Source organism: Elephas maximus, chromosome 1, assembly GCF_024166365.1.
Source record: "Elephas maximus indicus isolate mEleMax1 chromosome 1, mEleMax1 primary haplotype, whole genome shotgun sequence".
NCBI classification, from domain to species: Eukaryota; Metazoa; Chordata; class Mammalia; order Proboscidea; family Elephantidae; genus Elephas; species Elephas maximus.
The window spans coordinates 34,131,140-34,153,371 of record NC_064819.1 but is presented as its reverse complement, the minus strand read 5'-3'; positions in this window follow the sequence as shown (position 1 = coordinate 34,153,371).

The window sequence follows — 22,232 nt, the reverse complement described above, 5'->3', positions numbered from 1 at the left end:
GGTGCATCAATGTTATCAGGGACTCTGGTTCTTAGCAGTCCCCAGGACTGGCATTATCCTTAGGCTGTATCTTGAGAGGGGGTTTCCCTAATAGTTTTAAGGTGTCTACCAGTAGCAACTGAGATGCTTTTTGTTTACAACTAGAAAGAGAAAGAAAGCTCTCCCTTCAGTGTGATTAGGCCAACTTAAGTCATGTACCTTTCCCCGGACACAATACCAGATTCCAGGGGGTTACCAGGCTCTGACTGGTCTAGACTAGCAGGATTACTCTGGAGCCGGGGATGAGATAAGGGGGTGAGGAGCTTAGAATACTTGAACAAAATTGGAGTTCTTATAGGAAAGAAGAAGAGGGCAACCAACAGAGTATTTTACAAGGTGTCTCTGAAACATCCACAAGGAGCTAAGTCACACAGGTCTGGAGCTCAGGGGAGAAGACCAAAGTAGAGATGCGGAGTTGTGAATCATTGACATATGGGTGACAATTAAAAACGTAGGAATTATCAGAATTACCTAAATGGAAGGTTTAGAATGTAAAGAGGAGAAGCAGCCCTGGAATAAAGACTGAGGTGTGGCAATATTTATGGGATGAATAGAAGAGGACTTGCTGACAATAGAGAAAACTCAGAAACTCTATTACATTGTTTTCAACCAAAAGGCAGTAGAAGAACCAGGAGTTTGTGTGGTCAGTGTCAAAAGTTTTAGAAAGGTCTGGAAAGATGAGCTCTAAAAAGGCTTCCCTGAATTCAGCCATGTGGAAGTCATTAGCAGCCCTGCAAGCTATGTTCAGTGAAATAGTGAGAAGTTGTATTGCTCAGAAGCTCCAAACCAGAAACCTGTTGCTGTCAAGTCAATTCTGACTCATAGCCACCCTATAAGTTCTGGGTAGCAACCCCAAGGAAGTTGCTTGCGCCACAAGTCCACTCCTTAGATCAGTCGTTGTTCTCGGAGATGGACCTTTATGATTGTAGGTTCAGGGTCAAATGCCCACTGCCAAGGTCAAAAAGTCAAGGCCCTGGGACTGACACCTCTGTCAGGATCTCATAGATGAGGAGCAGTCCCCAAGCCTCCCCACTCCAATGCTGGGCAGATACAAATAGCAGATGCCAACTATATCAAATGTAAACAAGTTTGACTTTGTAAGGGAGTAGAGAGGTCAAAATAGCCAGAGCAGAATGTGGAGATAGGGGAGTCTTTTTAGCACAGAAGTGACCTGAGCAAGTTGAAGTGTTTGTGCGTAATTAGCCAGAGTGGTGGGAGCAGTTAAAGACACAAAGGAGGCTGATCAATGATCTATGGAGGTAATTATTTCCCACTATCTTGGAAAAATGTGATCAATAAAGAATTTCTCCCCCTGGGCCCTTCAAAGATAACCCAGTCTGTCCTCTAACACCACTTGAAATTAAATTACAATCTGTTGTTGTTGTATGCCCTGGAGTCGATTCTGAATCATAGCGACCCTATAGGACAGAGTAGAACTGCCCCGTATGGTTTCCTAGGCTGTAATCTTTACAGGAGCAGATCTCTAGGTCTTCTCTCTCATGGAGCAGGGGGTGGGTTCAAACCTCAACCCTTTGATTGCTTAACCATTGTGCTGCCAGGGCTCCTTATCACACAGTCTGGAGCCTGTAATTCCAATGCCTAGGCCATTATACTAATCAACAGTTTAATCTTTGTTAAAAATAGGATTCTTCCCTCTAGCCCCTTTTACCCAGCTTGGGCATAATTGCAGGCAGGCCACGTGCCTTTGCAAAAGGGAGTGTGGTAAGCTGCTTCTTTCTTGTTTGTTCACCTCCTCCCACATTCTCAGCTGCTGCTCCTGAGCCCTCTAAGTTGGAAGACTAGGAGGGAAGTAAGGAAAGGGAGGCAGAAAGTCCTTCCTTGCCTGGCACTATTTTAGGATGGCTTTGCACTTTGTGGTCTTGGCAGATGTTTAAAGCTGAGTCATTCTTAAAGATGGATTCATGGATTCTTTGGAGACTACTCTGCTAGACCTTTCCAGTTGCAACTCCCAAGATATGGGCCATGCATTCTCTTCCTACAGCTACTGCTCCACCCTTAGCTGCTGGCAGCAAGAGCCCACTTTCCAGAGTCTGTTGGAGGTCGGTCCATCATCTTCTCAGGCAGTCTTCTTGGAAAAATGTCTCGCTATGTGAAATTATACATTTTCCTTAATGTTTAAGTCAGTTAAGTCATGGTTTTACCTATCTGTGACCAAAGGCATTTTTATTGATATAATGATATGAGTTTAATTTTATTTTTCTCTTCCTGTTGTCCTCCTCAGCGTGTGTGTGACTTTTGCTATTTTGTTTATTTGATTGATTTCTCTTTAAGGAATCTCAGTGGTTCTTGTTTTGAAGTTCTAAGCCTAGTGCCTTCTGAGCCTCAGAGACAGGACTTCTTATGCGGCAAGAATATTGAGAAAACTAATGAATTGTGATTATGAATAAAAATTATAATAGTTTATAATAGTTTTTTTTTTTTTTTTAAGTTGTGGGAGCTTTATCCCAATACCAACGAAGGGCAAAGTTCCCAGACTTTTTTTCCTAAATGAGTTTCCGCTGAGATTGACAGACTTAATTTGGCTGCATTCTGGAAGTTAGATGCCATGACCATATGTTTTAAACATTAGCTGTAATGTGTCTGCCATGTAAAAACTGATGATAAACTAAAAGAACTAGAACAAAACACACTAATTTTGTACCCAGCTGCGTGCTAAAGATACAATGAACTGATTTGAACTCAAATATAACCACTGTTTTTAGATGTCTGATTAATTTTCATAAGTTGCATGAATATGTTCTATTTGAAAGATTCAAAAAATCTCAAAGTTCCTTTCATTTTTATCGTTGTTTGTACGCATACACACATATAACTTAAAATTGTTTATATAAATGGAGCCATAGTAAATGTATTGTTCTGTGATGTGCATTTTCAGTTAATAATTCATTTTGAAAATTTTTCCAAGTCAGTGTACAGAGCAAATTTTAACAACTGTATAATGTTCAATTACATGGATATTATATGGATAGTCAACCATATCTATTATTAGACATTTAGGTTTCTTCCAGTCTTTAGGTATTACAATGCTGCAACAGGCAATAAACATTCTTTTATTCATATCTTTCTGTAGCATTTTAAAAAATCAGTTGGAACAGTATGTACCTGGAACAACAAAATGTCCTCTGAACCACTCCCATTGCTTAAAGTTCTTGTATTAATTACATATAAAGAATTATCTGACCAAAAAAACAAAAAATTATCTGACAGATGGGTAATATGTTATTTGAACAAATAGATCACTGCCTGCGTGGATTATTACTCAAAATAGCATGCTTTATATGTGTCTCTTGTGTCTCAAAATGGAACTGCAGCATACAAGTTCATGAGCTGACTAACCAAAATGGAAATGCAAGTTGACTTTAGGCACGGTGTGTTAGACCAGATTTCCTTCCTTCCTTCTTTCTTTCCTGCCACAATTGTGTGTATCAACAACCATTTATTAAATATTGTAAAATACACCTTTCAAGTCTTGCTACTTCTGTTAAGCAGTGAGGCTCATCTGTGTAATTATTATGGATGGACAACCACTAAGCAGTGTTTCTAATTTCCAAAACCCATTAGAAGACCAAAAGATCAGTTTTGAAAAATGGTCCTCTTTTAAGCAGTCACAGATTTACACTTGCTAAACTGTGTTTCATTACAAAGAAGACTTGGGTTACATTTTTATTGCCTGAAACAAAACCCTATGGGTGCTTTTAATGTTATCATGTAGTCTATAAACAGATTTTCTTATTCAGCAGAAAGGAAACACACATTTGATAATTTTACATAAAGTATCAAATATCCCTGTGGTTCATGGTTCAACAAAGCCAACGGGGACACCAAATCTCCCTCACACATTGCAGCCTGCACTAGCAGTAGTTCTTAGTTTGGCAACCTAAAAAGAATATTGTAACAGAATCAAGGTCTGAAGGCATCAGAGGGTATTTTTAGACTTCTGTGAGGTCATGGTCTGCTCTTTTTAGGTGTAGATTTCATGTATTAAAATTCAGTAACCAGTTTTCCAAACTTTATAATGCCCTTAAGGCAAAAAGCATAATGAAAAATGCTGTGGGGTCCCAGATAGTAACAAATGATACAATTTCATTTTAATTCCAATACCGTTTTCAGTAGTTGTTCAACTTGTTCACTGCTGTGTCCTAGGTCTTTGTAGGCGGTCAGTTGTAAAAAGCTTCTGTGATTTGTCAGCGTAAGAGCCCACAAAGGAATAGACACTAAGTTATTCATTTCCAATTAGCACAAATGCCAGGTTAGATATCAGTCAAGTGGGGCAATAGATAGCAATCCTTGTATGTGTCTGAGGGACTTTAGTTAAACAAAATTTCCTGCCAGGCTGAATTTAACCACACTAAATAAAAAAAACCTTGGTGGCGTAGTGGTTAAGTGCTATGGCTGCTAACCAAAGGGTCGGCAGTTCGAATCCGCCAGATGCTCCTTGGAAACTCTATGGGGCAGTCCTACTCTGTCCTATAGGGTCGCTATGAGTCGGAATCGACTCGACGGCACTGGGTTTGGTTTAAATAAAGAAAACTTTCACAGACTTTCTAAGTAGATAACTTAGAAGGTAAGAAAACAGCGACCATTTCATATTTGGACTGGATATTGTTTTAAAAACTACTGAGTTCGAATCAAATTTGATTTTGTATCTGCAAAGGCACTTACAAAATTAGGGAGAATTTTTAAAATTCTCATTCCCATTCTGAACCAGTTGGGCAAAGATTCCCATTCTGACTCTGATTCCTTCTAAGTAATCGTAGGTAATGGTTGCAGTACTTTATGCCATTTATGATTTATAAATCAGAAGTGCCTTTTCAAATTCTGAATGTAGAATTCCAACACTAGTCAAGTTTTTCAAATGTGTATTTAAAATTATTTTATTAATCACATAGGAAAAATAAATGATTATTATCAACTCTTAATTTTGTAGCATATGCCTCTTCTTTGATTCCTGCTTAGTGGTGACCTGGGAGAGTAAGAGACAGAAGTTCCATTCATTGTTCATTTTTTATGCCTAAGGTTTACCAAATACTCGTCACTAAGCCCTTGGCTGCTTCCGTTTTACAGACAAGGAATCCAAGAGTTGGAGATGTAGGATAACTTGCCCAGGCTCATATAACATGTTAGTAACGAATCAGAATTAGCTTTCTGGAAATTTCAGGATGTGACTTAACTAATCTACCGAATGATCTTAGAATACCAATGCAGTGACTGAAGCTAGGAATGACTTGTAGCCGGTGCACAGAGCACCAGTACAGAGGCTTGTTATATTTAGCATTTTTATAAAATGCCTGCACCTAAGGGGGAAAATAAAGGACAAAGTACGTGAACAGAAAAAAGAAATACAAATGGCCAAGTAACATATAAAAATGCTTATACCCTCAGTAAGGAGTAAAGTAAATGTACTTAGAAGTCTGAAAAGATACATGCCGGTTGACAGTAGTTACTTTGGGAAACAGGGTTGTGGAGGGAAGCACTGAGTCTTAAATTTAAACATTTTTATATTGTTTACGTTTATTAAAACCAATAAATATAATATTCAACAAATGTTTGCTGAATTTCTACCATGTGCCAAGCATTCTTGAAGGTATTTGGAAAACATCAGTGAACAAAACAGAAATTCCTGTTGCCATGGAATTTACAGTCAGTTTTTTTTCTGTTAGATAAGCGTTCTGAAAGCAACTGAAGCACCTTTAATTCAAGCTTAATTCAAACAACGGTAGCAGAAAAAATTGAGAGAGAGCTTCCTTCTCAAGCAATATAAGTTACAATGAGTTTTTTTCTTTTAGTGACTGGGAGAATAAAAGACTCGGGTAAAGGTAGAAAGAAAACAAACAGAAACAATTCAGTGATACGTGATATCACAATATATAAACTATCTTTATCTTCAATACTAATTTTGTTTTAGGATTTCATGAAATCATCTAAAATATGAATCACAAAACTTAAGGTAGACCAAAATTGGGCTTAGGATTTATGTATGTAATAGAATAGGATTCGTGTAGCACATTGCAGAGAGCTTTTCTCTCTATAACTTAGGTGTCAGATGACAGGAGGAGGAATAAACCTATGAAGGAAATGAGAGTCTAACAAAATACAATTTGAGTTGGGCTTTTGAATCTTTGCTCAACTGGTTCAGCTAATTTGCTGACAAGGTATTGCAAATACTCCACAGCTGGGGCATTTATTGCACTGCTGCTGAATAAACTAAGGAGCCAAGTTATTGCTTCAAAATTTCCCTTTAAATTGATTCCCTTCTTATAGAGGTGATTCATATTTCTGATTAAATACTTTTCATTATCAAAAGGGTGGTTTATCGATGACTGCCCTGACAGGGAACACAATAGAGCACCCCTGAGGGAGCAGGAGAGCAGTGGGATGCAGACTCCAAATTCTCATAAGACCAGACTTAATGGTCTGACTGAGACTGGAAGGACCCCGGTGGTCATGGCCCCCAAACCTTCTGTTGCCCCAGGACAGGAACCATTCCCGAAGCCAACTCTTCAGATTGGACTGGACAGTCGGTTGAGGAGTGAGCTTCTTGGATCAGGTGCACACTTGAGACTATGTTGGCATCTCTTGCCTGGAGGGCAGATGAGAGGGTGGAGGGGGTTAGAAGCTGGTGAAAAGGACACGAAAAGAGAGAGTGGAGGGAGAGAGCAGGCTGTCTCATTAGGGGGAGAGTATTTGGGAGTGTGTAGCAAGGTGTATATGGGTTTTTGTGTGAGAAACTGACTTGCTTTGTAAACTTTCACTTAAAGCACAATAAAAATTATTAACAAAAAAAGGTGGTTTATAATGTTCCACACTTAGAAGATACTAATTTTTATTTATGAGCACATACATAACGTTTCAAATGTCTTTTAGACATACATGACTAAAAGCCATGGTGTGGCTTCAATCACATTTCATTTTACAACTTTCTTAAATTTATACTTGAAGAATTTCTCTGCTACATGATGCATTTTATGTGAATTTAATTTTGGTTGTAACAACAAAATTTTCAAAAGTGCTAGATATACCTTATACTATGTCAGTTATACTGAAGACAATACTAATTCATAAGTACTTACTTACCCTAATAAAATAGTAATGATCATAAAAATGGAAAACAACAGGTGTTGATGCTGTTGTGGAGAAATTGGAACCCTCATCCATTGCTGGTGGGAATGTAAAATGCAGCAGACACTGTGGAAAATGGTTTGGCGGTTCCTCAAAAGGTTGAACTACCCTATGACCCATGAATCCCAATCCTAGGTATATATTCAGAAGAAGTGAAGGCAGGAATGCAAACAGATCAGTACACCAATGTTCACTGCAGTACTTCTCACAAAAGCCAAAAGGTGGAAACAACCAAAATGTCTATCAACAGCTGAATGAATGGATAAACAAAATGTGGTATATACACAGAATGGAATACTACTCAGCCACAAAGAGAAATGAAGTCCTGATGTGTGCCACAACATGGATGAACCCTGAAAACATCATGTTGAGTGAAACCAATCAGTTGCAAAAGGACAAATACTGTATGATTTCACTTATATAAAATAAATATATAGAAACCAAAGATTATTAGTGGTTACCAGGGGTGGGAGGTGGGGAAAAGGTGAAGGTTTTGCTTAGGGTGCACTAAGTTCATGTTGATGGTGGTAGGATGATTTGGAAAAGGATAGAATGGTTGCACAACTTGAAGAATATAATTAATGTTACTGAATTGTACATGTAGAAATTGTTGTGACAGTGTATGTTTTGTTGTGTATATTTTCACCACAATAATATTAAAAAGGACACTATCAAGAAATTGAAGATGAGCCACAGAATGGGAGGAAATATTTGCAAATTAGATCTGATAAGATCTACCATCCAGAATATGTAAAGAACTCCTACAACTTAACAACAAAAAGACAAAAAAAAAAAAAAAAAAATTAAAAAACGGGCAAAAGATCTGAATAGCCATTTCTCCAAATGGCCAGTAAGTACATGAAAAGATGCTTCCAGTATGATGGATAGATGGCCTTTCTCATCATGGTCTTGTAACTCCCACCCAATTACTGTGCAAATAAGATAACTGTGGCCCGCCAAGGGTATTGGTCAGTTTTGCCTTAAAAGAGCCAATTCTAGAGCAGAGAGAAGATCCCACCACTATGAAGGAAGAACATCAAGGAGTGGAGAGTGTGTTCTTTGGATCCAGGATCCCTGCACTGAGAAGCTCCTGGAACCAACCAGAAGACCGAGAGAGAGAGAGCTGTTTAACACTGAAGACAGTGAGAAACAATGGCAGGAAAGACCAGTAGGAGACAGCGCAGCGGGCTTCCCGGCCCACAGATTGAGAAAGCTGAGTGCCTTTGGGCCAAGGCTTACTGGTGGAGTGGGGTATCTCTGGGGACTTACTGGCAGAGCCAAAAGAGCTTTGTAACACTTGCCTGAGCAGGGCAGAGGCCAAAGGGTCAGACAGAGGCGTGCCTGTGGTCACAGCAGGAAAGACACTGTCCTGATGGAAGAACTGTATCCTGAGTGTTCCTGAACCTGAATTGTTACCTGTTACTTCCTAATAAACTCCATAATCGTGAGCATTGTCTGTGAGTTCTGTGCTACCATTGCAATGAATTATTGAACTAGCAGAGGAGTAGAGAGTGCCATGGGAGGGATGGGTGGTGTCAGAACTGGTAAAGGTGATGGAGAGAGGAGACATGTCTGACCTCCGCCTCATAGAAATCAGCCATATAAAAGATTGAAATACCTCAATAAAGCTGTTATTAAAAAAAGAAGAAGAATGAAGTACTAACTCATGCCATGACAGGGATGAACCCTGAAAACATTATCCTAAGTGAAAGAAGCCAGACACCAAAGTCCAAATATTGTACAATTCCATTTATATTAAATATTCAGAATAGGCAGATCCATAGAGACAGAAAGGAGATTAGCGGTGGCTGTGAGTTAGGGGCGGGGGAAGTGGGGAACAGCTTCTAATGTAGGTCAGCTTTCTTTTTGGGGTGATAAAAATGTTCTGGGATTAAATAGTGGTGATGGTTACACAATTTTATAAATATACTAAAAACCAACAAATTGTACAATTTTAAAGGTTGAATATTATGGTATGTGAAGTATAAAGATTGCTTGATAGTGATGGCTAGAAAACCCATTTATTTTTGCTTCCTTCCAAGCTCCACTAAAATAACAGTAAAGGTTTTTGTATTAAAAAAAAAAAAAAAGGCTACATACCTGTAGCAATCATGGAGCCCTGGTGGTGCAGTGGTTAAGAGTTTGGCTGGTAACCAAAAGGTCAGCAGTTCAAATCCACCAGCCACTTCTTGGAAACCCTATGGGGAAGTTCTACTCTGTCCTATAAGGTCACTGTGAGCTGGAATCAATTCGACGGCAGCGAGTTTTTTTAGTTAAGCATTCTACATTTTTTTTTGTCATCACATTTTCCTAGGAGTGGAATAAATTATATGACAGAAATGTAATCCAAATATTCTTGATTCTTTTATACATAATTCATCTAAACGTTTCTTGGTAAAATCAAATAGTCATTCAATGGTAGGTAGACACGTTTTTTAGGATTATTTATAGTTTATCATTTAGTATCATGTTTGTTTTTACTTTTGCAAACCAGAGTTTTATTTTAGGGATGATAAATTCAATTTATATTGAAAATCTTGAGTTCGGATAGGAAAATCTGAATTTATGAAACACAAGTTAATTGGAGCAGGTTGAAAGGATTAAGTTTGTGATATTTGGAATGAAAAGGAGCATCTTGATTCTCTTTCAAATTCTACATTCACTCAATATCAATGAAAACACACATTAAAAAATTGCATTTTGTTTTAGTAGTTTTCAATAAAGGCTTGTTGTTGGTAGTTGCTGTTGAGTTGATTCCGACTCAGTGACCCCATGTGTGCAGCGTAGAACTACCTCATAGGGTTTTCAAGGCTTTTGGAAGCAAAGCTCCAGGCCTGTCTTCTGAGGCACCTCTGGGTGGGTTTGAACTGCCAACCTTTTAGGTAGCAGTCAAGCACTTAACTATTTGCGCCACCCAGGGACTCCCAATAGAGGCTTAGGGAAAAGGAAAAAAGAAATAAGTAACAATTATCAAAATGCTACATTTGCCAGGAACTGATACAAATGTTTTCTCATTAATCTTTACAACAGTATTATGACATAGGAAATACTTCGAACAGTTTAAAGATGAGGGAAAGTAACTTTCTCTATATCACACAATTAGTAAGTGGCTGTGTCGTTCAGCCCAGCACCTGTGTGCCTCCAGAAGCTTAGTCCTTGAGGACTATATTCTGCTGCCCATCTGAATGATCTTAATTTCCTTATGTCTCCTGATTTAATGTTCATTTTCTATTTTTTCCCTTTTTCTTTTTCTTCCCTTGCTCTTCCTTTCCCTTTCCAATATGAATTGAAAGAACACACACACAAAAAAAATTGCTTCATAATGTTGGAAAAAATACATCATGGAAATCCTACATGTTTTGCCTTATTTATTTTCAAATTCTTTAGAGCAAGAATCAAAAGCAGCAGAGTCCTAAAGGGTTTAACAGGGACTGGCAGGAAATAGATGGCATACTCAAACTGCATAATTTGAAGAGAGTTTTAAAAAGGGATTCTTAAAGTGCGGTTAGGGCATGAGAAAACTACATGAGACAGTGCCATGGGCCTTGGGTTTCTTTGCTACTGCTAGGCCTGAAGAACAAGGGGAAGTTGTGGCCCCTGGAGACACAGAAAGCTATGTGGAGAGGGCCATCTGACAGGTATGTTGACCTTTGGTCAAAAGATGCAAACAGGTGAGCTGGTGGAAGGAGTTCCCAAAGCTCTCCAGCAGCACTTCGATCTTTTGCTGGAATTCTCCACTGTTACTGTTGTTTTGTGCCATCGAGTCCATTCTGACTCATAGGGACCCTATAGAACAGAGTAGAACTGCCTGATGGGGTTTCCTAGGTTTTTTTTTTTTTTAATCTTTATGGGAGCAGATTGCCAGGTCTTTCTCCTGAGGAGCTGCTGCGTGGGCTTGAACTGCCAGTCTTTCCCTTAGCAGCTAAGTGCTTAACTGTGCCACTTGGACTTCTTTCAGATGGCCAGAGCCTGATAACAGGGAACACGATGTTGAGAGCAGCTATGGTCCTCAGACTATTTTTACTAGCCTGAGTCAACCTGTATTGCTCAATGCTTAAGAATAGGAGCTCTCAAGCCAGACTCTGCCACTTGCTAGCTGTATGATACTGGGTGAATTCTTCTACTTCTCTGCCTGTGTTACCTATTTGTAAAGTAGGGAATAATGATACCAACCCATTGCCGTCGAGTCAATTCTGACTCATAGTGACCCTACAGGACAGAGTAGAACTGCCGCACAGAGTTTCCAAGAAGCGCCTGGTGAATTCGAACTGCCAACCTGTTGGTTAGCAGCCGTAGCACTTAACCACTATGCCACCAGGGTTTCCATAATGATACCATCCATCTACCTGAAATGATACCATCTACTTCAAATGGTCTTTCTGAGGTTTAGATGAAGTAATACATGCAAAGCGGTTAGAGCAATGCTAGACACATAGTAAGCATTAAGTAAATGTTAGCTTTTATTATTATCTCAAAAATGATTTTTTTTTTTTTGTCTGACACAAATTGATTGTAAGGAGATTATGTGTGAGGGTAAAGGCAGATTAGCGTAAATTACTACAGCGTGCTGGTGGCTCAAAGGCTGAGCGCTCGGCTGCTAACTGAAAGGTTGACAGTTCCAACCCACCCAGCAGCTCCACAGGAGAAAGACCTGGCAATCTGCTGCTGTAAAGATCACAGCCTAGAAAACCCTATGGGGCAGTTCTGCTCTGTTACGCGGGGTCGCTGTGGCACCCCCTGGCACCCAGCAACAACAAATCTGTGAGAATAATGTAGGTTAGCATAAGTTACTACCAGAAAAGTGACTCAAAGTGACCTTGACATCACTTATATAGAAATATCAAGGCAGAAACCACAATTTTCAGGCAAACGACATAATCCCAGAAACCAGCTTTGTAGGTGGGGGTCTCATGTCAAATCTGCTTTATGTTTAGGTTGACTGTTTTATTTCCCCCATTGTACAATACTTTACCAAGTATTTTTGGATCCTTCCACGTTTGACCCCAAGCTTAGGTCAAATTGCTCTCTCTCTAACTCCCTTTCATGTATCCTACATCTCAAATGTCCTGGACCAAATTCTTCCCCTGTCTCTCTCTGCAGCTCTGCTCTTGTTTCATCTAATACCAATTCATTTTCCCTGCTCCTAGGCAAAATGCTGTCTTCACCATTCTTGTTCCTTAACTCCCTAGTTACCTTTGCCTGGTTCACACTCTACGGTCTTGAGTTAGCCACCTGTAGCCATATCAGCTTTATTCCTGTCAATCAATTTCTGCCTCACACAAAATGATTATCTTTGAGTATCCATTTTGTATATCATTCTTAACTTTTGTGAATCAAAAAAGTATAAGGGTAGTAAAAACCAAAAACAAACCCACTGTCATCAAGTCAATTCCGACTCATAGCGACCCTATAGAACAGAGTAGAACTGCCCCCACAGAGTTTTCCAAGGAGCACCTGGTGAATTCGAACTGCTGACCTGTTGGTTAGCAGCCGTAGCACTTAACCACTACACCACGAAGGTTTCCGTAAGGGTAGCCGAATGGTATAACAGATAAAGGAAAGAACATTATTAGTAATTGAACAATATCAGTGTTTTCCCAATGGAGGATCATGACTCATTGTCCATAAATTGAGTTTAATTGGTAGATTCCATAATTCTAAATTTTTTAAATTAAATCAAGTACAATTAAATAGGATGGGATAAAGTATATATACTTTATCCCATCTTATATATATCAGAAGATAACTAGAAAATAAGAGTACATATTGTTCTATGAAACTTTTTTCAGTTATTTATGTATATGTGTATACCTGGTCACCATGTAAAATTTCTCACTCCGGCTCAGAACAAAAAATTTTGAAAGCCACTATAATACATGACATTTGCTTATTTGTGCAAATGCTCTCATTCCTTCTCTTAAGGACGTTTTAATATTTTCAGTTAGATGGTAGGCTGCTCGAGAGAAGAGCTCTTTCTCATTCATTTATACAACAGACCTGGCAGTTAAAAACACTGTAGAAAGCTTTAACACATGAAATACTCTAAATGGAAAAAAAACTCAAACCCATTGTTGTCAAGTCAATTCCAACTCATAGCAACCCTATAGGACAGCAGAACTGCCCCATAGGGTTTCCAAGGCTGTAAATCTTTACGGTAGCATATTGCCACATCTTTCTCCTGCGGAGCAGCTAGTAGGTTCCAACCTCTAACCTTTTGGTTAGCAGCTCAGTGCTTAACCACTGTACCACCAGGTTAACCATCTTGTCATCTGTGTAACTAAAGTAGGGCAATGCTAGCTGAAAGGAACCTATGAATTAAATATCCAGTTACAACAGTTTACCTTGTCATTTATGGGAGACCCGCTACCATTTGTTCAATGCCATTCAATCAATTTAAAATCTTGGGTATATACTATATGCCAGACCAGGCATTTTGCTAGATGCTTAAGATAGACACGTGGTCCCTATTCCCAAAGAGTTCATGATCTGTAAGGGGTATGTGTTTCCATGAGAGAGAACTGAATTACCAGTGTTAAAGACTGCTTTTGTCTCACAACATCCTAGAGATGTTAAGGTGTAATTGGGACCCTAACATCTTTGAATCCAAAGCTCATGTTCTTTCTCCTGTATTCGCTCTGCACTTTGCCAAGTCTCAGAGTATAGAGATCCATTGCCGTTAAGTCGACTTCCACGCATAGTGGACAGAGAGAACTGCCCCATATGGTTTCCAAGGAGTGGCTGGTGGATTTGAACTACTGACCTTTTGATTAGCAACCAAATGCTTAACCACTGCACACTGTAAAATTCACACTTATCAATTAATCAGTAATTATTTTTTGAGAGCCTACTATATGCTTATGCTCTAGAAAAAAGGTAAGGAATAAACATGTGAAAGCTCAGGACAGAAATTAACCATTGAATTTTGTAAATACCGTTAAAAAAAAAAAACACCTCATTGTCATCAAATGGATTCTGACTCATAACGACCCTATAGGACAGAGTAGAACTGCCCCATAGGGTTTCCAAGGGCTCAATCTTTATGGAGCCCTGGTGGCCCAGTAATTAAGAGCTAGGGTTGCTAATCAAAAGGTTGGATATTTGAATCTACCAGTTGTCCCTTGGAAACCCTATGGGGCAGTTCTACTCTGTCCTACAGGGTTGCTATGAGTCAGAATTGACTCGACGGCAACGGGTTTTTGGAATCTTCATGGAAGCAGACTGCCACATCTTTCTCCCCCAGAGTGGCTGGTGGTTTCGAACTGCCAACCTTTTGGTTAGCAGCTGAGCACATAACCACTGTACCACCAGAGCTCCTATATAAATGCCATGAGGTTGGACAAAATCAGTTGTCTGAGGAATGGACTTAATGAAAACCACTATAGAATTTAGATAGGAGATGAACTCAAATTAGGTCTGATAAAGTCAACTATTTTAAAGTCATGGCTCTCATATCATAACACAAAAATGGAGTAGCTTTAAATAGCACTGTTTTGTGTGACTTTTTGTTTTTTAATCCTTGATTGACTCCAAATGTATAAATTTGGGCTAGAATGACTGAGAATATCAGTGGCAAGTAATTATTTACTGTAGTGGTTTTGAAAATTTTACAAAACCCACAGTTTCCTCTACGGTAAGTTTATGATGCAGCCTAAAATGTAGAAGAGAGAAATGCAGAGCTGACATGAAAAGAGCAGTTTTGCCAACCATCCCCCCTCCCTGACCAGCAGTGTCCCTAAGGTTATATGATTGCAAACTGTTCAGTAGGGCCGGTAGTCCTTGGTTACTTCCATTATTTACTAGGTACTGGAAGCAGACAACCCTGTGGAGCAGTTCTACCCTGTCCTACAGGGTGGCAGTGAGCTGGAATGGACTCGATGGCAGCAGGTTGGTTTGGTTGGTGGGAGCAGACAGGTGAGTAAAATACAGTCCCAGCTCTCAGGGAACAAAAGAAAGTTGGAGAATGTAGCTGCTAGGCATCTACAAAACACACCGTTACATTCTGTTTGGTTTTTCAAAATAATCCTATGTAGTAAGTTATGGCAAACCAAAAAACAAAACAAAACAAAAAAAATCCCATTGCCATTGAGTCAATTGCAACTCATAGCGACCCTACAGGGCAGAGTAGAACTGCCCCACCGGGTTTCCAAGGACTGGCTGGTGGATTCGAACTGCCGATCTTTTGGTTAGCAGCTGAGCTCTTAACCACTGTGCCACCAGGGCTCCAGTTCTGGCAAAGATGTTACATATTTTGCCTACGAGCTCTAAACTGACTTATTTAAGGAAAAAAAAAAAGTTTGGTTTTTCCTTCAGGGGTCCACCTACAAGTGGCTTTATAATCATGTTCTCAAGATAATTTGAAGTCAAGAAAATACTTCAAAATATTGGGTTCCATGGCAATATCAAAAAAGGTTGCCTTTTATCTGAGAATAATTATATATTTGATTAGTGATGGTGAAACACATCTATACTTTCTCATGGCCTTATTCAGTGTGCTTTGAGATTTCCCGATTAATTAAAGAGTTTCCATTCTTGGTTCTATTCCTCTGAAATTGACATGCAAGGAAAGTTTCAGCTTTTTAGGTCAAACTTAATATATTCATGTCCTTTTTTTTTTAAGCCTAAATTCCATATATATTTATTCAAAGGATTTAGAAACCCAGTTACACCTTAACGTCTCTAAACATGTTTCCTATTTCTTAAAGTGGGCATAATGGTGCCCAATGATCATCTTTGGTAAAAAAGTTGATAAAATTAACTCCCTGCCAAACATCACGTTTATGAAGGAAGGTTTATGAATGTGTTTAAGTATTATCATCATGATTCACATATTTTCCTATTACAGGTGCTTAGTGTAATTTCTTATTGTAAGATTTCAGCTTAAACCTCACTCCCCGCAGAGCCCTCCACGCATAATTATGTTTCCTGGCTCTGGGCTCTAGGAGAGCCTACTCTGTCCCCATCCTGGAACCTGACTCAGTTTATTGTAATTGCTTGTTCAGCTGCTTCTCTTGCCTGATAAACTGAAAGCTCTGAAAGAAAAGGCACTCTACCCGTCTTTCTCACCATTACACCCTAGCACAGCACCTGACATAGTAAAAGTCTAATAAACACTGTGGCATGAATGAAGAGTCAAGGTTGGATTTTTTTTTTCCATTCCATGACATTATACTTTCAGTACTGAAGATTATTACTTCAAAAAAATTTTACTAGTAATGCAATTCCCGAAGGTACCGATCATTCCGTTCTTCCTCTAATCCATTAACATGGATGTTTTTCTTTAAAAATGCAGTAATGATAATAACACAAACAAAACAACACTGTAACACCTTCACAATGTATTTGCCTAGAAAACTGGTGTTTTTGGGTGAGGGATTATCAAGAACATGAAATGCAGCTATCAGTTTTTATTGAGTCACTATGAATTAATTACATATTACTCTCAAAAATGTCACCTTACCAAGGACATCTTTTTCCCTAAGAAGATAATTTTTAGTCAAAAAGGAGACATGTTTCTATTTTTCCAGCCAAGGAAGGTAGAAAATGAATTCACAAAGCAAGCTCAGAAGAAAAAATAAATCTATAAGAAACTTTCAGGAAAAAAACTGAAATAAAATATAAAGGCTGCACACAGGTACATTAACAATTTTTTAAAGTCCTGAAGTCATTTCCCAAATGAAGCCATACATTATTCAGTCTTTCTCATGGAGAATGGCCAGTCAATCCTCATTTAAACAAACATTGTGACCCATGAGAGAGAGTATTATGATTACTATTTGTAGTAAAGTTTATGCACAATTTTGGTATGAAACTGGAAGATTCAAAGGAAAACTGAGGATTCAAGCATTATATCCTCTTTTCTTTCAATTTTCACTCCCTGGAGAGATGATGGGGAGCCCACAAAAAAACTTTTAATTTTATTCTCAACCATCAAAAGGGTATGAGGGCAAAACAGTTTTGCAGTTCCTAAAAAGGTTGAACATAGATCACATGACCCAGCCATTTCAATCATGAATAACTTTTTTGTAGACCCAAAAGAAGTGAAAGCAGGAATGCAAACAGAAACCTGTATACCAGTGTTCATTGCAGCCCTTTTCACAAGAGCTAAAAGTTGGAAACAACCGAAATGTCTGTCGACAGATGACTGGATATACAAAATGTGATATATACATAGAATGGAATATTACTCAGCCATACACAGAAACGAAGAGCTGATACTTGTTACGACATTGGTAAACCTTAAAAACATTATGCTGAGCAAAAAGTCAGTCACAAAAGGACAAATGCTGTATGATCTCACTTGTATGAAATAAGCAAATACATAGAAACCAAAGCTTATTAGTGGTTACAAGAGGTAGGGTGGAAACGGGAGAGGAAGTTTTTGCTTGAGGGGTACTGAGTTTACATTAATGGTGGTAGGACAGTTAGGAAATTTAAAAAATTGCAAAAGAAAAACAAACAAGTAAGCAAAACAGTTAAACCAGGCCAAATGGTTCATCGAGACTAAAATAACAAAAAACAAAAAATTTTCTATATCCCCTCAGTCAAAGCAGATGTCTTCTTTTCCATTTTTGCCCAACTGAATCTACCTGATTTTAATGTCCTTATATAGAAGTATCTCCCTCTCAACATCACCAAGTATAGATTTAAAGCAAAACAATTTTAATCAAATTCCCATGCAGATTATATGGGCTCCAGCCAGCTCCTCTTATCATAATTGACCAGAACTGTGGCACAGGCGTGCTTTAGTGAGTTTTAGAAGAATTTTCTTTGATGCACATTCCATGGCTTTATGAAATGACATGGTCTGTTTAAAATATGTTTCATAAAACCAATTCCCTCCCCATCTTAACTCTTGAGAATATTAAAAAAAAAAACTAAACCCACTACTCTCAAGTCCATTCCGACTCATAGCAACCCCATAGGGTTTCCAAGACTGTAAATCTTTACAGAAACAGACTGCCACATCTTTCTCCCACGGAGTGACTGGTAGGTTCAAACCGCCTCTATTAGCACCTGAGTGCTTTTGACCACTGAGTCACCGGGACTCCTCCTTGAGAGTATTAGATAGCAAAATTTTGGAAGTTATTTATTTCCCATCTTTTCAGTTCTGAAATTTCCTTCATATTAGAAATTGGAGGAAACGATTAAATTTCACTTGTGTTTCTAAGTAGTTTTACTTCTTAGTACTTACATTAAACAAGTACTGTGATAGTCTTTCAAAATGCTTTGCAGAAATGGTAGTTAAGGCAATCAATGTGCTTTCAAAGACAATTGATGTCCAAACTACAAGAAATTCTATAGTAAATGACTATCATTTTTTAGTTTGTAAATCATTTTTAAGATTTTTTGAAGTGTATCATAAACTCATAAAAGTATATAAAATTTAATTAGGTAGTGTACAGAATAATAACAGTAATAAAATGAACACTCACGAACCCATGAGCCTAAGAAATCAAACATTACTACTATCTAAGAAGCCCTTTATGTACCACTCCCAGACTGAAAAATCTTTTCCTCATCCTAAGAGGTAATTACTATCCTGACTTCTGTGTTAATCATTTCCTTGCTTTTTTAATTATAATCTGCAACACCTGTTCCTAAATAATTTGTTTATTGTTTAGTTTTAAAAACCTGAATAAAAAACCCAACCTAGATGTATATAGAAAAGGTAACATTGCCATTGTTAGATATATACTCCAAGAGAAGGAACTGAACTGTTTGTATACCATGGTCTTGCTTCAGTTTTCTTGTGAGTTTATAAGAGCCCTTTCTTAAGAAGTTGGTGAGCAAGGTCATAGGTGAACAGACAGGACATGTGGCAGGACAGTCATGTGGGTCAGCTTATTGGGGACAGAGATAATCTAAGGAAAACAGGGATAAATTATTGCAAGGAGATCATTACTCAATGTTGTTAATAAAACCAAAACCAAACCCAGTGCTGTCCAGTTGATTCTGACTCATAGCGACCCTATAGGACAGCATAGAACTGCCCCATAGAGTTTCCAAGGAGCGCCTGGTGGATTCGAATGTGCCAACCTTTAAGGTTAGCAGCCATAGCACTTAAGCAGTACGCCACCAGGGTTTCCAATGTTGCTAATAGGCCTCCATAAAATAACATGATCATATACGTACAGTATACATATATAATTCTCTGAAATATGTTATATTGCCTCTATTATATATTTATTTTAAAGAATTAGGAAGAACTTCTGGGGATTAAAAAATATTGTAGTAAAAAGTAAAAACTCAGTAGAAGAATTAAGAGATAAAGTTGAAAAAATCTCCCAGAAAACAGAGCAAAAAATTAAGAAATGGGACCCTAGGAAAGAAAAGAAAAGAAAAAAATCAGATTAATCTAGGAGAAACAATATCCAAAGAGTTGTTGTTATCACATACCTTCAAGTTGATTTGACTCATAGGACCCTATATGACAGAGTGGAACTGCTCCACAGGGTTTTCTAGGCTGTAATCTTTATGGCAGCAGATAGCCAGATCTTTTTCCCATGGATCCACTGGGTGGGTAAAAAAAACAAAAAGTGGTAGTCATTCTAAAATGAGAAAACAGAAAAGAAGGGGAAGAAGTCGTCAATGAAATAATTCAGGAACATTTCCAAAAAAGAAGCACAGGGCTCCACCTAGTTCTAATACACAGATACACATAAACTCACAACAAAGCACCTCATCAAGAAATTCCAGAAAATTTGAGATGAAAAGATATTACAAGCTTCCAGAAATAAAAGAACGATACCAAACAAAAGATGGAGGATCAGAATTGCTTTAGGCTTGTCAGTAGCAACACTGGAAACAAGAAGATACTTGACCATGACTTTTAAAAGTCTGAAGGAAAATGATGTATAACTTAGAATTTTATAGCCCCCCCAACTATCATTAGCTGTGAAACAGAATAAAGATACAGTAAGTTATAGAATACGATAGCACTTTTTTTTTTTTTAAGTTATAGAAAAATCTCAAAAAAAAAATACCTCCCTCATTCATTCTGAGGAAGCAACTGAAGATTGTGGTCCTTCAAAAAAAAAAAAGCAAACAAGGGACCCTGTCTCAGGCTGGGTTCTCAAGAGAAGCAAAACCAGTGAAGCATATACATATATACATAGAGAAAGAGAGATTTATCTCAAGGAGATGGCTCAAGAGACTGTAGAGGCTGGCAAGTCCCAAGTCCATGGGTCAGGTATCAGGCTGGTGGTTTCTCCTGACTCATGTGGCTGCAGGGACTGACAGACTCAAGATCGGCAGGTCACACAGCAGGCTGCTGGCTCACTGGCTACAAAGGCTGATGAATCCCAAGATAGGCAGGCAGTATGGCAGGCCACTGGCTCAAGCCCCGAGAACCAGAGGTCAGATGATGACAAGCTGGTTCCAGGAACCAAAGTGAGCAAAACCCAGCGAGCTTTGCCAGAATGTCCATGTATATAGGATGAAGGTCACACCCCAAGGAAACTCCCCTTACAATTGATTGGCTGATCACATCAGATCATATCATGGAGGTGATTACATTATATCACAAATGGAAGATAAACACGCTATTACATAATTTGAAAACCACTGAGAATCAGCCCAGCCAAGCTGACACTCAACCTTACCTCTCACAGACCCTAACACAGAAGAAATGTGAAGTGAATCCCCAGGATGTTGGTGAAGGGAGATCTCAGTATAACAGCTGTGTAGATGGTGAGGAGTGTAAACAGTCCAGTTTAGAGGAGACTGGGATAGACTTTTTCAAAGTGAATCTGATAGAATGCTTGTTGTGAATGAACTTTTTGAGAGGATATTTAGAAAATTATTGGAGAGTCTGGGACTGAATTTTTGCTAAGTAGCTAGGAAAATGTATGCACTGAGTTGTGCTCCCCAAAAAGATATGTTGAAGTCCTAACGCCTGTACTTGTGAATGTGACCTTGTCTTAGTCATCCAGTGCTGCTATAACAGAAATACCACAAGTGGATGGCTTTAACAAAGAGAAGTTTATTCTCTAACAGTCCAGTAGGCTAGAAGATGAATTCAGGGCACCAACTCCAAGGGAAGGCTTTCTCTCTGTTGGCTCTGGAGGAAGGTCCTTGTCATCAGTCTTCCCTTGGTCTGGGAGCATCACAGCACAGGAACTTTAGGTTCAAAGGACACGCTCTGCTACCAGCACTGCTTTCTTGGTGGTATGGGTTCCCATGTCTCTCTGCTTGCTTCTCTCTTTTACATCTCAAAAGAGATTGGCTTAAGACACTATCTAATCTTGTAGATCTCATCAATATAACTGCCACTAATCCAACTCATTACATCATAGTGATAGGATTTACAGCACATAGAGAAATCACACCAGATGATAAAATGGTAGACAATCATATAATACTGGGAATCATGGCCTAGCCAAGTTGACAGATATTTTGGGGGGACACAATCCAATCCATGATAGACCTTGTTTGGAAACAGGGTTTTCTTTTGTTATCAGTGAAATACTATTGGAGTAGGGTGGGTACTGGTCCTAATCCCTTCTGAGTGTTGTCTTATGAAAGGGAAGAACAGACACAGAGTGAGTGACTCACAGAGAGAAGACTTTATGTGAGGATCCATCTACAAGCCAAGGAATACCAAGAAACACCCAGGACTACCAAAACCTGAAAGAGATGGGGAAGAATCTTCCCCTAGAGCTCACAAAGCAATTGCATAGCCCTGCCTACACCCTGAATTTGGACTTCTAGTTTCCAGAACTGTGAGAAGATAAATTTCTCTTCTTCAAAGCCACGCACCTTGTAACGGTTTGTTATGGCATCCCTAAGAAATTAAGACAAACATTAAGCAAGCTTAAAAAAAGAAAAATTTAGGAAAATCATTCCAGAGATGTAAACCTTTATCTTATGGCCCAGCTCTGAATATATGATCACATATGTATAAACACTAAGTATCGATGCAACTTAAATTCCAGTAGAAAGTAAGCATGTGTGTAGTGGAGGTAGCAAAGAAGAGTAAAGATGTCATCTTCCATAGTGGGAAACCGATAGATAACATCCACATATTGTTTAGAGATGAGGAAGAAGATAGCAAG